The 14799-nt window shown below is 37.9% G+C and overlaps 1 pseudogene; it reads right to left on the reverse strand.

Moving 5' to 3' along the window:
- Window positions 1-4689: 4689 nt before the first annotated feature.
- LOC141562176 (large ribosomal subunit protein uL3-like) lies at window positions 4690-9059 on the reverse strand (annotated as a pseudogene).
- Between the last annotated feature and the right edge of the window lie 5740 nt (window positions 9060-14799).

Below are 14799 nucleotides of genomic sequence, written 5' to 3' on the forward strand. Positions count from 1 at the left end.
GGCAGTATTTGAAAGCATTTCTTTCTGATTTCAGATCTAACACAGTTTTTCTAGATGATGAAAGTAGTTCTAAAAATATTTAACTCTACAAAACTTGAGACAAGGGGTCCAGAAAATACATGAAATTGTGGTCCTAGTGGCAAGCAGTGATTTCCTGGAGGCCTCAGCCTTTTCCAGCCCAGCCCTCAGTCTGCTTTAAGAACCTTCTTCAACAAGGTAGTTGAAGAGGGTGTGGAAAATTGACATTAGATAGAAAGATAGAAAACACAAGGGCACCTAATACCTGACCATCAACCAACATCTATAGGCCCCAAAGAGGTCTGACACCATTTCCTGAGGGCAGGGTTATTAGAGAGTATCAGAGAAAGATGTACTAGTAAATGTTTAACAAGTAGCTCTCTGAAAGTTTAATCTGCATTATTTCAATTTTCTCTTTACTGTCAACTCCAAATATTCAACAAAACAATAAACCAAGCTCTGATTTGTAGCATTTGATAATTTCCAGAGTATAAATGCTTACACTGAAAATTTAACAATTTGCTCTAGTCAGTAGGAGAGTGCTCCAGCATACACCTGAATTGTCTGAGAGTAGCTGTACCCTGTCACCCTAAGCTTCTATGTCTGTCTTCTCCTGAAGGGTTTACAGCTGCTTGTTGCTACTGGAAGTGGGAGGAGTTAGACTCCCAATATGTCACACAGGGCCATGATGGTACAAGAGGAGTTAAGGGAAAGTAGGCAATACTGTGCACTGGCCAGGCTTGCTTACCTCCCCATAGCAGTTTGGAAAAAAAAGATTGAATTAACTTACGATGGTTTTGCTGTTGTTTGTTGGTTCAAGCTTTTGTTTCCATGTTTAAAAGGGTGGATAGAAGGACTCTTAGAACTTTATAATTTTGCCTATAATTTCACACACACACACACATACACACACACACACACACACCTTCATAGTATGGAAAATTCTAAAATAAAAACCTGTCAAACTATTTGTCTGAAAGCATGTTTAATTTAAAGAGCACCAGAAGGCTTTTTGTTTACCAGTTAGTGAATTTTATTCTTTATTTTGGGGAACTGAGTCTCCCAAAAGCTATGTTTAAAAAGGCATTGAAAGGCTATGACCTGTATCAATGACAGGACAACCTACACTCACGGACCCTTGAAGTACAGTGCTGGCACTAGACTAAGAAACACATGAGTTCAAATTCAGTCTCAGACACTTAGTAGCTATGGGAACATAACTTCACCTCTGTCTGCCTCAGTTTCCTCAACTGCAAAATAGAGATGAGTCCTTCAGGGTCGTTGTGAAGATCAAATGAGATCATTCTTGTAAAGCACTTAGTATAGTGATTGGAACATACTATAAGCTTAATAAATGTGTTTCCATCCTTCCTTCCTACTATATTCTGTTGGTTGAAAACATCCTCTCTGCTTTTTTTCAAACTTCCTCAGTCATACAGAGCTCCCTCTGGTGGAACTCAGAAATATGGAGAGAAATATTTTATCTTACCCAAAACATCTTTCTTAACATTTTTGAGTTCCACAATTCCAATAAAAACAGTCTTTAACCTCCTTTTGTGTGTGTGAGTGTGTTTGTGTATGTTTAAATGTATACTATCGAATGTTGAAAAGTAGAAAGTTCAGACTGACTACAGGCTTTCCCCCTTCAGAATTACAGAATCTGAAACTTGGAAGAGACTTCACATCTCTTATTCCAGCCTATACCTTTTCAATTCTATGTAGCTGACAAGTGATCATTTAGATTTTCTTGAAGATCTCCAATGTAAGTAGCTCTCCATGTGTCAGTAAAACTCCATTAGCCTTTAGAAAGCTCTGATCATTAAGGTTTCCCTTAAATCTGGCTTTGTCCTTCCCACCTCTGAGACCAAGAATAATGTCTATCCCTCTCCCAAGTGAGAGCCTTCCAACCTACCAGAATTCCTATTATGATACAAATATGGTGTTGATATTTTAATATGGGAGATTCAAAAAAAGGAGTCAATATCTCTAAAGACACTGAATGCTAAAATTTTAAATAAAATGTTAATAAAGGGGCTATAGCTACATATCACAAAGATTATATACTATGGCCAGATTAAATTTATATCAGTAATGCTGGGATGATTTAATATTAATAAAACTATACACAAAGCTATATTGATAATAGTTAGATGTAATTATGTCAGTTGACCAGAATGATAAGCTTTCACATACCTGAAGACAGTTATCACATAGCTCCTCAGTCTTCTTTTGTCTAAGCTAAACACAAATATCTTCAATTCATTCAAAAATGTTCACATGGCAATGTCTTCAGTACCTTTACCATCATCCTGATCAACCTTCTCTGAACATGTTTTTTGTGGTTTATAAGTATTGCTTTAAAATGAGACACCTAGAACTGCAGATAGTGCTATATAGGTAGTCTTACCAGAACAGTATATAAGGCACTATCGCCCTCCTTCTAAACTCTATACCTCTTTTTTTTCCTTAATAGTATTTCATTTTTCCAAATACATGTAAAGATAGTTTTTAATATTTTGTGTTCCAAATTTTTCTCCCTCCATTGTTTATCTCTTTCCTCCCCAAGACAACAAGAAATCTAAATTATACATGTATAATCCTTTAAAAAATATTTCCATATTTGTCATGTTGTACAAGAAAATTCAGACCAAAAGAGGGGGAAAAATCATGATAAAGAAAAAGCAAACAAAGATGAACATACTATTCTTTGATCTACATTCAGTCTCTATAGTTCTTTTTCTGGATACCAATGGTACCCTCCATTCCAAGTCTATTGGAATTGCCTTAAATCATTATTTTATTATGATTATATATATTATTTAATATAATTGGTCATTACAACTGCATTGTTGAGAAGAGCCAAGTCCATCACAGTTAATCATCACATAATCTTGTTTGTCACCTTGTATAATGTTCTCTTGTATATTTCTCTTAAGGTGGGTTCATTTTTGTGGCTCACATTGTTGACACATTAAATTTACAATCTAATACAAACATCCAGACTCTTTTTACATGATTTGTAATAAAGTCTTCTTTTAACTATGCAAAGGATCATAGGATCATATTACCATAGATTTATAGCTAACAAAGACCCCATTCAGTCCAACTTTGTTATTTTTCCAGATGAAGAAATTGAGGTTTAGAAGAGAACTACTTTCCCAAAATCACACAAATAGTAATTGGCCAAACCTGGATTTGAACTCAAAGTCTCTGACTCCAAATCTAATGCTGTTTTCCATTGCACCATATTGTTTGAGGAGTTTATTTTTAAATGCACTTTATATTTATTCTTACTAAATTTCATTTTATTGAATTCAGACTTTAATAGTTTTAGACCTTTTGAGATCTCTTTGACTGGAAGAATTGGACATATTTCTGTTATGCAAGCTATCTTTCTTCACATATTTATATCTGCAAAGTTGATAAGCTTGATGTTTATGCCTTCAACCAAAGTATTGTTAAAAAATATATTGAAGAGTACAAATTAAAAGCACAGGGTCCACAAAGGATCTCCCTCCAGATTTATAGTGATCTATTAATCTCCATTCTTTGGGTCCAATCATTCAACCAGTTCTGAATCCACCCTACTGAAATATCCTTTAGACCCCAGCTTCTTAAACTGTAGTTTGTGGCCCATATGAGGCCATATGAATTTGGGAGTTATAAAATTAAGATTTATTATCAGTAAATATCAGTAAATATTTGCTTTATATATCTTCATGCCCAGGTTCACATAAAAGTTTCTTGGGTGTAAAGGGGTCATGAGTGGAAAAAGTTTAAAAAGTTCTCCATCTTGGTCATAAGGGTATCATGAGAGACTTTGTATAATACTGCTGAAACCCAGGTGTACCTTGCCTACAGTTTTCCCTAACTTAATATCCTATTAACTCTGTCCAAAAAAAAAAAAAAAGAAGAAGAAGAAAAGAAAAGAAAAGAAATAAAATGGTATCATTTTTTTCCCTTAAAAATACATTATATTTATGCTTTTCTTTTTCCCCCTGAGGCTGGGGTTAAGTGACTTGCCCAGGGTCACACAGCTAGGAAGTGTTAAGTGTCTGAGACCAGATTTGAACTCCGGTCCTCCTGAATGCTGGGCTGGTGCTCTATCCACTGTGCCACCTAGCTGCCCCCACTTTTGTTTTGACAGGAGTTTTTTCCTCAGATATACTTGATTATCATGCTTAATAATAATAGCTTAATGACAGCTTAATGAGCTCCTCTGTTGGAACAAAGAAAAACTGTTAAGCTAATATTACAGCCAAAGGTTTCACTAAGAAGTAATAATGTCTGTACTTGCTTTCAGTCAACCACACTTTACTCAACACTTACGTACTTTGGGTATGAAGGAGAAATCATCATGGTTTGGTTAATGATCAAAAAGATGATGACTCAGTGGACCTTTAAAAAGAGAGTGATTTCAGACTGTCTTTGTCTTACTCCAACTCACCAGGTGGTATCATAATTCTCGGACTTTCCTTAAAAGCTGTGGGAATGTATTCATCCATTTCACTATTCTGGCTATCCAGCTATAAACCCTTGGCAATTAATGCACAGGCCCTGCTTAGGTGAGTCTAGGCTGGATATGAAAGCACTAGCTTCATCTTATTTTTGCATTTCTTTTCTGATGAATAAATCAAACATTAGTTTCAAGCTAGACATGTGGTAGCAACTTTACAAGAGGTGCTCTTGATGAGAGCTGACTGATGCAGGGGTGGTTTCTGCCCCAGAGGCAATGACTACTGACAAAAGAAAGAGCCCAAGTTTGGCCAATGCTGTCCATTGGAGGAATAACACAGAGCTGAGCTGAAACTAACAATGCCTATTCAGAAGTCCTTCTGATGAAGTTTAAGTCTCAACTTTCCAGTAGCTATAAGAGTAACAGAACTTTGCAGATGCCCAGATCCCCTAACATGGAGGTACCCACTGGAAGATAGTCAAGATCTATCTGTAGGAGAAGCAAACCAACTCTTTCCATTGCATTGCTAGAACAGGGGCAGTATGCCTCTTTAAAACTATTAGTCCTCAAGGGTAGACAGAATATTTTAATAAAATGAAAAAAAAGAGAAAGTACTACCGTGTAAGGTCCATGAGAATTGAGGTGAATCCACTTCTTATAAGGATGATGTAGAGCTGGTGGAGCAATGAAGAAGACTTAGCTGAGTCCTAAAGGATGCTTTGACAAAATTTTTATTTGGCTAGAAAATTGAGATTCTTAAAGAACATGAAATCCAGGACTCCTTAACCTGAAGACCCCATGAATTTGTGTTTGTATTTTGAGATAAAATATAATTTATTTCCTTTGTTTAAAAAACTACTAGTCTGGGACAATCTTATCCTTCTTTCAAAAATGTCCCAAAAGAATGAAGGTCTGTTCAACTAAAGTCTAAACAATCTGCATTGAACTCATTTTATATCAATTTATGTGAGGGAGGGGAGATTATGTCCCTCCCCCTTCCTTCTCTAGGCTCTGTGGCCCCAAGAATTGAGCTTAGAGTTTGGGGCATTGTAAGGGTTAAAAAGCCTCTAGAAGCAAGGAATGCAGTTCAAGGCATGTGGGAGGACCTGAGGGATGAGAGATTCTGAGGCACAGGTGAGTCCTCTGTGGAGGTGGGGCATAGCCCCAAGAGGCGGTGTCTGATTCCAGGTACCACGCCTCCCTCCTTAGTACTCTCAAAGCCTAACACACCTCCCTCCTTCTTCTCGGGCCAATCCCATTATGCCAGGTTCCTACAGGACCTCCCCCTTCCCCCATATCATCAGTGGGGTATAAATATATACTATTTAAGAATAAAGTTCTCTTTAGCTTCACCCCTACCTTCTGGTGGTCTGTCTCTATGGGATCTGGGTTGGTGCCCGAAGATGGGTAAATGTGGCCTAGCCGTGCCATTGACAGACGGGCATTAAGAGTAGCTCTAAGGGGAGCTACCAGGTTAGAGTAGTCCATAGGGGTGTAACAGGGCATCTGTTTTGTTTGTTCTTTTCAGTTGTAGAAACAGGCAGTGGAGTTCCTGGACCTGGGAGTTTGAGCCATGGCTACCTTGGAGCCTGGATTTTAGGACAGATGTTGGGTTTATTTTTTTGGTTATGGTTTTTGGTTTTTTTTGGTTTTGAAAATAATTTATTAAAATCCACCAACTCCAAGTTGATCTGGAAACATTAGACCGTTTCTTCTTTTGAAAGTGGTCCTTTTTGAGTGGTCCCATGAAAGCTTTCTTCTCCTTCACAGTCTAGAGCTGACCCTGGCCAAATTTGGAGGTGGTAGCAACAAACTTCCAGTCAATCTTTTCCAGGCTACGGCATTTGGTCTGGACCTAATGAGACCTTTGCAGGTGAGTCCCGGCTTCTTGGTCCCAATGACCCAGCCTTTCAGCATGAGGAAGGCATTGGCCTGTTTATGGTAATGGACAAAGCCTCCCAGAGGAGCGATGCTCTTGTCAGACAGATCCACGGGCACATGGGCTTTGAGCACTTTGACCCCTTGATCTGGTAACACTGGCCAGTCTTGCAGATCTTGTTGATCACAGGGTATGACCAGCCTGAGCTACAGAGAAGACCTCAGGGGCAAGATGGCAAGCTCCAATACATGCCACCTTAAGCAGACCTCTGTGGGCTTTTCAAGACAGTTTCTTTATGTGCTGGTGGCTGATGACACCTTTGTAACTCTTGTGCTTGGTCACTCCAGTGACCATCTCAAATACCCAAACACATGGGACGTGGGAACCTGCTGCTCCAGCTTCTCAGGCACACTGCTGCCATTCACTTGGATCTCTATCAGATGAGACTTCTGCCTCAGAGAGAGCAGGCATCTCAGTTCACCTGGCTGGACTTCTTCATGCTTTCTTTGAAGTCTTTCCATCTGCTTCTTGCCATCATTATTCTGACTTGGTGAAGGATTTATACCAATCTTGTAGAATCGCCCCCTACATTCATCACCGATGTACTCAGCAAAGATGGTTCTGAAGGTCCAGAGGCCTCGTGGAGTCTGCCCACAATGACCATGGGGGGCATCTCCACAATCATGATGGCTCAACCCCTTCCATCTTGTTGACCTTTGAGCCAGACCTGTCCACCTCTTGAACAATGTGGATTATACCTGCCTTAAAGCCAAGGAGGGCTGCCAGATGGGTTCTTTGGGGAAGCTCTTCACCATTTCCCAGTGCCTGCTACTTCTCTTTTGAGGCAGGAAGCCCAGAGACCCCTGCCTGGGAGAGGAGAACTTCCTGTGGGACTTGCTGTTGCCAATGCCTTCCAAACACAGCTGAGGTCAGCAGGGATAGAGACTCAGGACACATATTGTTAGCCACCCAGCAAGAAAGCCCTAAGAAGCCAGGGGGCCATCAATGAGCCCAAAAGAGCTTAGAATTTAGAATTTAGTGGGACCGTGCTATACAAGTGCTGAATTAAATTGTGAACCTAGTCTCCCTTCAGTTCCTAGAGACTCAAGTGGTTTACAGCTCTCTGAAGGAGAGATTATGCTCCCAAGGTGTTGGGAAGAGGAGGGATATTTACATATTTGTTCTTGTTATATCTTTGACTTAAGCATATCTTTATAAAAGTTAATCTGTTAATTGGTTAAATAGAACTGGGGTACAAGGGACTTCTAAAATTGGGAGAAAACAATCAGTAGAGGCATGAGCCAATGACACACACTAGACATTCCCAAATCCTGGTAAGGGTACCAGAGAACCCTGGGGAAGGAATAAAATATAACAGATCTGGCTTTCAGATATAAAAGATCTAGAAAGTGACGGTTACATGAATTAAATTACTGAATTGTTATATTTTTTGTCAGTGTATCTTGTGTTTTATATTTAATGTTTCTTTTGGCTATAGGAAATAAATGCCCAACTCATACATAATTTATATTATATGTATCTTTCTACTCCTCCCTTTTAAATAGATCCCAAAACATGACCAAAACCCTAAGCTTAAGCAGTGCTCCCCCCTAGTACAGAAGTTTAATTAGTTAAATTATGAAAATGAGATAAATCTCTCATTAGAAGCTGGGCTCCCCTGGACTGAACCTGACCAGTTATGAATGCCAGATAACAGAGTGAAGATACACTTTGGTTAAGGAGAAAACACAGTCTGGGTCCAGTAGCAAGGGGAGTTTAAAATTGTCAGGTTTTCATTTTGTTTCTTATAGTCATTGGGTATAGTGTTCTCTTAACTATTCACTTCAGACTGTATCAGTTCATAAAATTTTCTTACATTTCTAGGAATTCCTCATTCATATTTTATTAATGGTAAAATAATATTTCATTATATTTATGAACCATAATTAGTTAAGAGAGACCCAAGTGATGCATATCCACTTTCAGCAGATATTTTGGTAATATCTTAAACCATAATGTAATTAGTTTCTCTTCTTGTAATTTTTTTATAGGAGACACAAGGTAGGATCTTCCATATAAAAGCCGCCTTCCAACTCTTGCTGTTCATCTCCTGCAAAAAAAAGATAGGTTTTCTTGCTACCACTTGAGGCAAACCTTTCATCTGGTACTGCATCTGTCTTCTACCTTATCTCTAGCCCTAGAAGAAAGAGAAAAGGGAAGGGAGGAGAGGAATGGGGATTGCATCCGATTTTTTGTCTTCTGTGGGAAGAAAAAAGGTAACTTTCCTACCTGATATCCAACCTCTGGTGGAAGTGTGCAGAGGAGATTTCCATCTGAACAAGTTCCTTCTGTCTCCTGCTCAATCTCTACCCTCTGCCAGGCAGAGAAGAGCTTTTTCACTTATGATTAACAAGCTTCCACCTGGTCATATCCTCCACATCCCAGTGATACTGAACTCCTCTAGCTCACCACCCAAACCATCTGCCACTATCCAGTTCTTTATTCCCATCCTCCCTGAAGTTCCATACCTACCACTTCCTATGCCCTCTGGAAGTTCTGTTCCTTAGACAACCATCTGTCTTTGATCTTAAATCTTTTCCTTTCCTATTCCTTCTCACTCCTTAATGACACAGCTTTCCTTCCCTGGCCAACCTTTTCAGTACTGGCTCCACTTTCACTTATTACTTTCAAATTACTGATCAACATTGTACACAGCAACAGCAAGATTATATACAATGATCAGTTCTGATGGACATGGCTCTTCTCAATAATGAGACAATTCAGGCCAATTCCAAAGATCTCATCCAAAGATGAGAGCCATCTACACCCAGAGAAAGGTCTGTGGGAACTGAGAATGGATTACAACATAGCATTTTCACTTCTTTAGTTGTTGTTTGTTTGAATTTTATTTTCTTTCTCATTTTTTTTCCTTTTTGATCTGATTTTTCATGTGCAGCAAGATAATTGTATAAATATGTATGCCTATATTGGAGTTACATATACAATTTTTACCATGTTTAACATATATTGGATTATTTGCCATCTAGGAAAGGGGGTAAGGGAAAGGGAGGGAAAATTGGAACACAAGGTTTTGCAAGAGTCAATGGTGAAAAATTATCCTTACATGTATTTTGAAAATAAAAATCTTCAACAAAAAAGTAAGAAGTAAAACAGAAAAAAAATTATTGATAAAGATGAGGAAATTAAGATACTCCTTGGTCCTGTTTTTTTCCAGATTTTCCCCTTATCATAGTAACCTCTCCTCTTTTGAAGTCCATATAATTCACATATTCCATCCAATTAAAATCTTTGTAACTATTATCTACAATCCTCCAAGACACTCTCCTTCCTTCCTCAATGAGTTCAGTATCTGGCTTACATTACTTCTTTCCCCTCCAACTCTTACCTTTATACATATATACACACACACACACACACACACACACACACACACACACACACATATATGTTATGGGGACTTCATACCTGACCACCTCTTACTTTTCCAATCTTCTGTGAAGATTGTTCTCCAGAGCTTCAGTCAAGCAAGCAGGTTTAGCATAGCAACAATCCTTTGCCCTTATCTTCTGGCAAAGTCATATAATTATTATATTGCTTTGACCAGCACCAGGTGTTTTCTGAGCTCAGACAAGCATCAAACAGATACCCATGTTCTGGTCATGAAGCCCTGCTATGGAATCAAATTTATAACATTCTTATTGTTACCCTTTATTGTCAGAGCTATAGTGTAGCCATTGGTATGGGTATTGAGATTTTCCCACATTGCCTCAGGTATCCTCCACTAAGGATGGGGCTCCGGCACATGTGTCCTTGCTTGCAAACTGTTTCCCTTACTTTGAAATTTAACTTGTGCTTGATTCCTCTCTCTCCTCTAGCTTGCTCTGTTCAGCTCCAGCCACAAACAGGTTAGTTCCAACCAGTTGACATTTCTTATACTTTATATACCATCCCTATCATCACCTTCACATGACTCTTCAAACTAGTAACATTGGTCTCCTTGCTTTTCCTCCACTCTAAGCATTTTCTCTAGCTGTCACTCATGCCTTATCATCTAAGCTCTTCTTATCTCTACCTCCTGACTTCCCTGGCTTCTTTCAAGCCCCACATAAAATTCCACTTCAAGATACTTTTCTAATCCCTCTTAATTCTAGTACCTCCCTCGGTTGGTTACTCCCTATTTATCCTCTATATATCTTGTTCTTATTTATTTGTCAGTGTATCGTTTCCTCACTAGACTATAAGGACCTAGAGGTCAGGATGCTTTCTTTGTATCCCAGCACTTAGTATAGTTCCTGGAACAGAGTAGATACTTTATAAATACTTATTAGCTGACTTCAACTCTTCTAACATAAACTATTTCTCTCTTTTGTCATCTTTATCAGTTTTCTGAATGTGAGGTGAAATTTCTGAGTTATTAATTGACACTCTTATTACTAGTCATTTGCAACAAGTTTTCATATGGTTAATAGTTTGCAATTAAAAAAAAACTTTATACACTTAGCCCATTTGCCATTGGGAGAACTTTTGGTCTTACATATTTTTGTCAATTCCTAAAATATTTTGATTATCAGACTTTTTTTAGAAATATTTAATGCAAAGATTTTTTTTCCAACTTAACCATTTGTGTTTTTTATTCCTGCTTCATTAACAATGTATATATAAAAACTTTTTTCATTTTTTTTGTAATTGAAATTGTATATTGTCTCTTTTATGATCACCTCTTATTTAGTTATTAATTTCCCCCAGTCATAGTTGTGGAAGAATTTCCTTCCATTCTTCTTTAATGTTTTTATAACATTACATTTTAGGTTTATGTAACCATCATGGCATTCCTAGCCATTATTTTAATTTTAGTCTTCAAAAGAAGCAGGTACTAAGAAGTCACACAACCCAGCAGTCTTGCATTTTCCTTTAATACCAATGGAAGTACTGGGGGACATAGGTGCTCTTTATGGTTTCAGAGACAGGGAATCTTTCTTGTTGTTAGTCTAACAGGTATACTTATGAGGGATGTACCCAGTCAAAATAGCCCTTCACCCTTTACTGGGAAACCACATTCTGTAAGCCTGCTTTATGTCATCAAACCCTCATCACAGGACTATGCTAAAATGGCATCTCTTCCCAAGCAAATAAGTACACATTCCTTTATTGTATAAAATATTGATGCAAACTTAAAAGTATCAAATCAACAAAAATGAAGAATACATTTAAATAACTATGGTGTGACCTTTTTACCCACAGTTTTTCATAGACTTGGGAAATTATTAACCAGTCTCTAGTGATCTGTTGACAGACTTTGAACATAGGGCTGTTAGGAAAGATTCAGTTTGGTCATTTAACCTTCCTCTTCTACTCTAGGAGCAAGCAAGGGAGGTAAATGTAATAAAACAAAGTGTCCAAAGGCTGATCCTTTCATAACTTCAAAAAGAGTCAAAAGAGAGTGGTTGAGGAAACACAGTCCCTAGTACCTAATGTCACTACTCCTGTGCCTGCTGAAAGCAGCAATCTCTGACCTTTGCTGGGACAGTTTCCTAGAAGGATTATCTGCTGAGGTGCATGGAACTGTGACCTCTCCTCTCTGATTGTTCTTTGGCAGTAGAGTGTTGAATTATATTCAGGGGCAAGCCATATACACACTGGCACTAATTGTGGATCTCTAGTTTCTCCATCTCCATCTTCTGAAACACCAAAGCACAGATACCTAGGGAAGTGTGACTCTCAGTGCAGCATCAACAGATGTGGTATAAAGTTTATGTCACTCATGATAGGGTTGTATTCTTTTTTATATTTTTCCAAATACATACAAAAATAGTTTTTTAACATTAATCCTTTACAAAATCTTGTGTTCCATTTTATTTCCTTCCTCTCCTTCTCTGTCCTCCCCTAGATAGCAAGTAATCCAATAGAAGTAAATGTGAAATTCTTCAGAACACATTTTTATATTCATCATGTGGGCAAGAGAAATCAGATTAAAAATGAGAAAGAAAAAAACAAGCAAACAAACAACAACAAAAAGGTAAAAATACTATTCTGATCCACATTCAGTGGACCAGTTTCTGAAATATGCCAGCCATTCCAAAGCCTGTCTCTTGCTCCATCATCTCTCTGGGAGAGCTTCAATTCATATGTCTCCCAAAGAATGTCTGCAGTTAACTCTTTACACAGTGCCTCACTCAGCATCCTCTCTACCTATCAGAAGCTAGATCTCTCTCTGCATGCATAGGAGTGCACAAAAACCAACCCAGACATGAGTGGAATCTGGCTTATCCAAAGAAACATGGAAAGACATTATTGATTGAGACATATGGAAATAAGCAGGACCAGGAAAACAATATACACAATGATTATAACAACATAAATGTGAAGGACAATCATAAAATATTAGAAACTTCATATTTCATCCCTTCTCAAATCTCTCTTCCCTCTTCCCCTCTTCCCTCTAGTGATAACCTTTCTTTCATATTTCACTGAAAATAGTTGGCATATATAACTATATAGGATTGTTACTGTGTTGTAAAGTGGTAGTAACAAAATCAAATAGAAATTAATTCCTCCTTGAGGGAAATGACTTAGAAAACTACAAATTAACATTATCTAAACCTAACATCTGCATTGTAGATTTTTATTTATTTGTGAAATATTTCCTGATTACATTTTGATCTGATTTGGGTTGATTTGGGCCATGAGCTCAACACCTTTATTGTACATTATAACAACTTCTGATATTATCTCAGCAGTAAGAGGCACTCCAGGACCCTTGACTTATGTCCATCAGGATCACTACCTTGACTTTTGGATTGTGTCACACAGTTCTTCCTCCCATTTCTTAGCCATCCAAGGATACCTAGAACAGTTCCCAAATGCTGCTGATGAACTTATTACTTCTTGAAAGGCACTCGTGGCAGGTACATGTGCATGTGTGTGTGTATATGTGTGTGTGTGTGTGTGTGTGTATGTATGTGTGTTCTTCACACCCACCATTTCTTACACACAATAATAATATTTGGTAAACTGATATACCATAATTTGTTTAATCATTTCTCAATCTATGGACACCTACTTTGCTTCCAACTGAATTCCACCAAAAAAAATTCTGCTATAAATATTTTGGTGTAAACAGTGACTTTCTTCTTATCAAATGACATCTTTTAGGTACATGCCCCCTAAGAAATCTCTAGGTCAAAAAATATAGACATCTTAGTCATTTTTATTTGCATGTGTCCAAATTGCTTGCCAAAATGGTTGTACCAATTCATAGATCCACCAAAAAGGTACCAATATGCCCATTCTCACATTACCCCTCCAACATTAGAGTTCCAGGGGTGGAGTCAAGATGGTGGAATAAAGCCTCTTGGCCAAGAGGCTGCTTGAGCTCTCCCACTTTCCCTTGAAAACCATATGAAATCAAGCCTTTGAACAGAGTCTGAGAGAATGAAACCTCTCTCCAGCTCAAGATAGACTGAAAAACTTCAAGAAAGGTCAAACTCATTGAGGTGAAAAGGGTGTTCAGCCCAGCTTAGGTGGAATCTGGAAAAGTTAGTGAGAGGGGTCTTAATCACAGCAGATAAGCAACTAAGATTCTTGGTCCTGGCTCAGTAGCAAAGCAGACCAGTGGGACAGCGTCCAATCCCATCTCGAAAGGCAAATTGCCATCTAGGAAAACCAGTCTGTTTCCTGGAGAGAGCAGGTAAGACTACCCTCTGCTGTGAGCAAGACACCAAACACAAGGGATCCCTTTGCTCAAAACTAAAGTTCAATCTGCACAGGAAGCTTGGGACAGCATCCCCTTTACCCCAAGAGAACAACTTGACCATAAAAGGCACAAAAGAGGAAATTTTTATAAGGGAAAGAAAATGAGCAAGAAACAGAAAAGCATCTTAACCAGAGAAAGCTATTATGGTGTCAGGGAAGACCAATCTCAAAAAATGATATGAATTGCTCTCAAGCCAAAAGAGACTTCTTGGAAGTACTTATAAAAATTTTTAAAAAGCAAATAAGAGAGGTAAATATGAAAATGAGAAAAGAAACAAGAGATATATAAGATAGAGACAACATCTTGGAAAAGGAAAGACAAAAAGTGACTAAAGAGAAAAATTCCTTAAAAAACACAATAGGCCAAATGAAAAGAAAAAAAAAATCACTGAAGAAAACATCGCCTTGAAAAGTAGAATTAATAAGTGGAAAAAGAGATACAAAAATAGAATGGGACAAATGGAAGCCAACAACTCTATGAAACATCAAGAATCAAACACACTAAAAAGATTGGAAAAATGGAAGAAAATGTAAAAATTCTTCATTGGATGATAAATGGTCAAAGGATATGAACAGACAATTCTCAGATGATGAAATTGAAACTATATCCACTCATATGAAAGAGTGTTCCAAATCACTACTGATCAGAGAAATGCAAATTAAGACCACTCTG

The sequence above is a fragment of the Sminthopsis crassicaudata genome, chromosome 3 (genome assembly GCF_048593235.1).
Source record: "Sminthopsis crassicaudata isolate SCR6 chromosome 3, ASM4859323v1, whole genome shotgun sequence".
NCBI classification, from domain to species: Eukaryota; Metazoa; Chordata; class Mammalia; order Dasyuromorphia; family Dasyuridae; genus Sminthopsis; species Sminthopsis crassicaudata.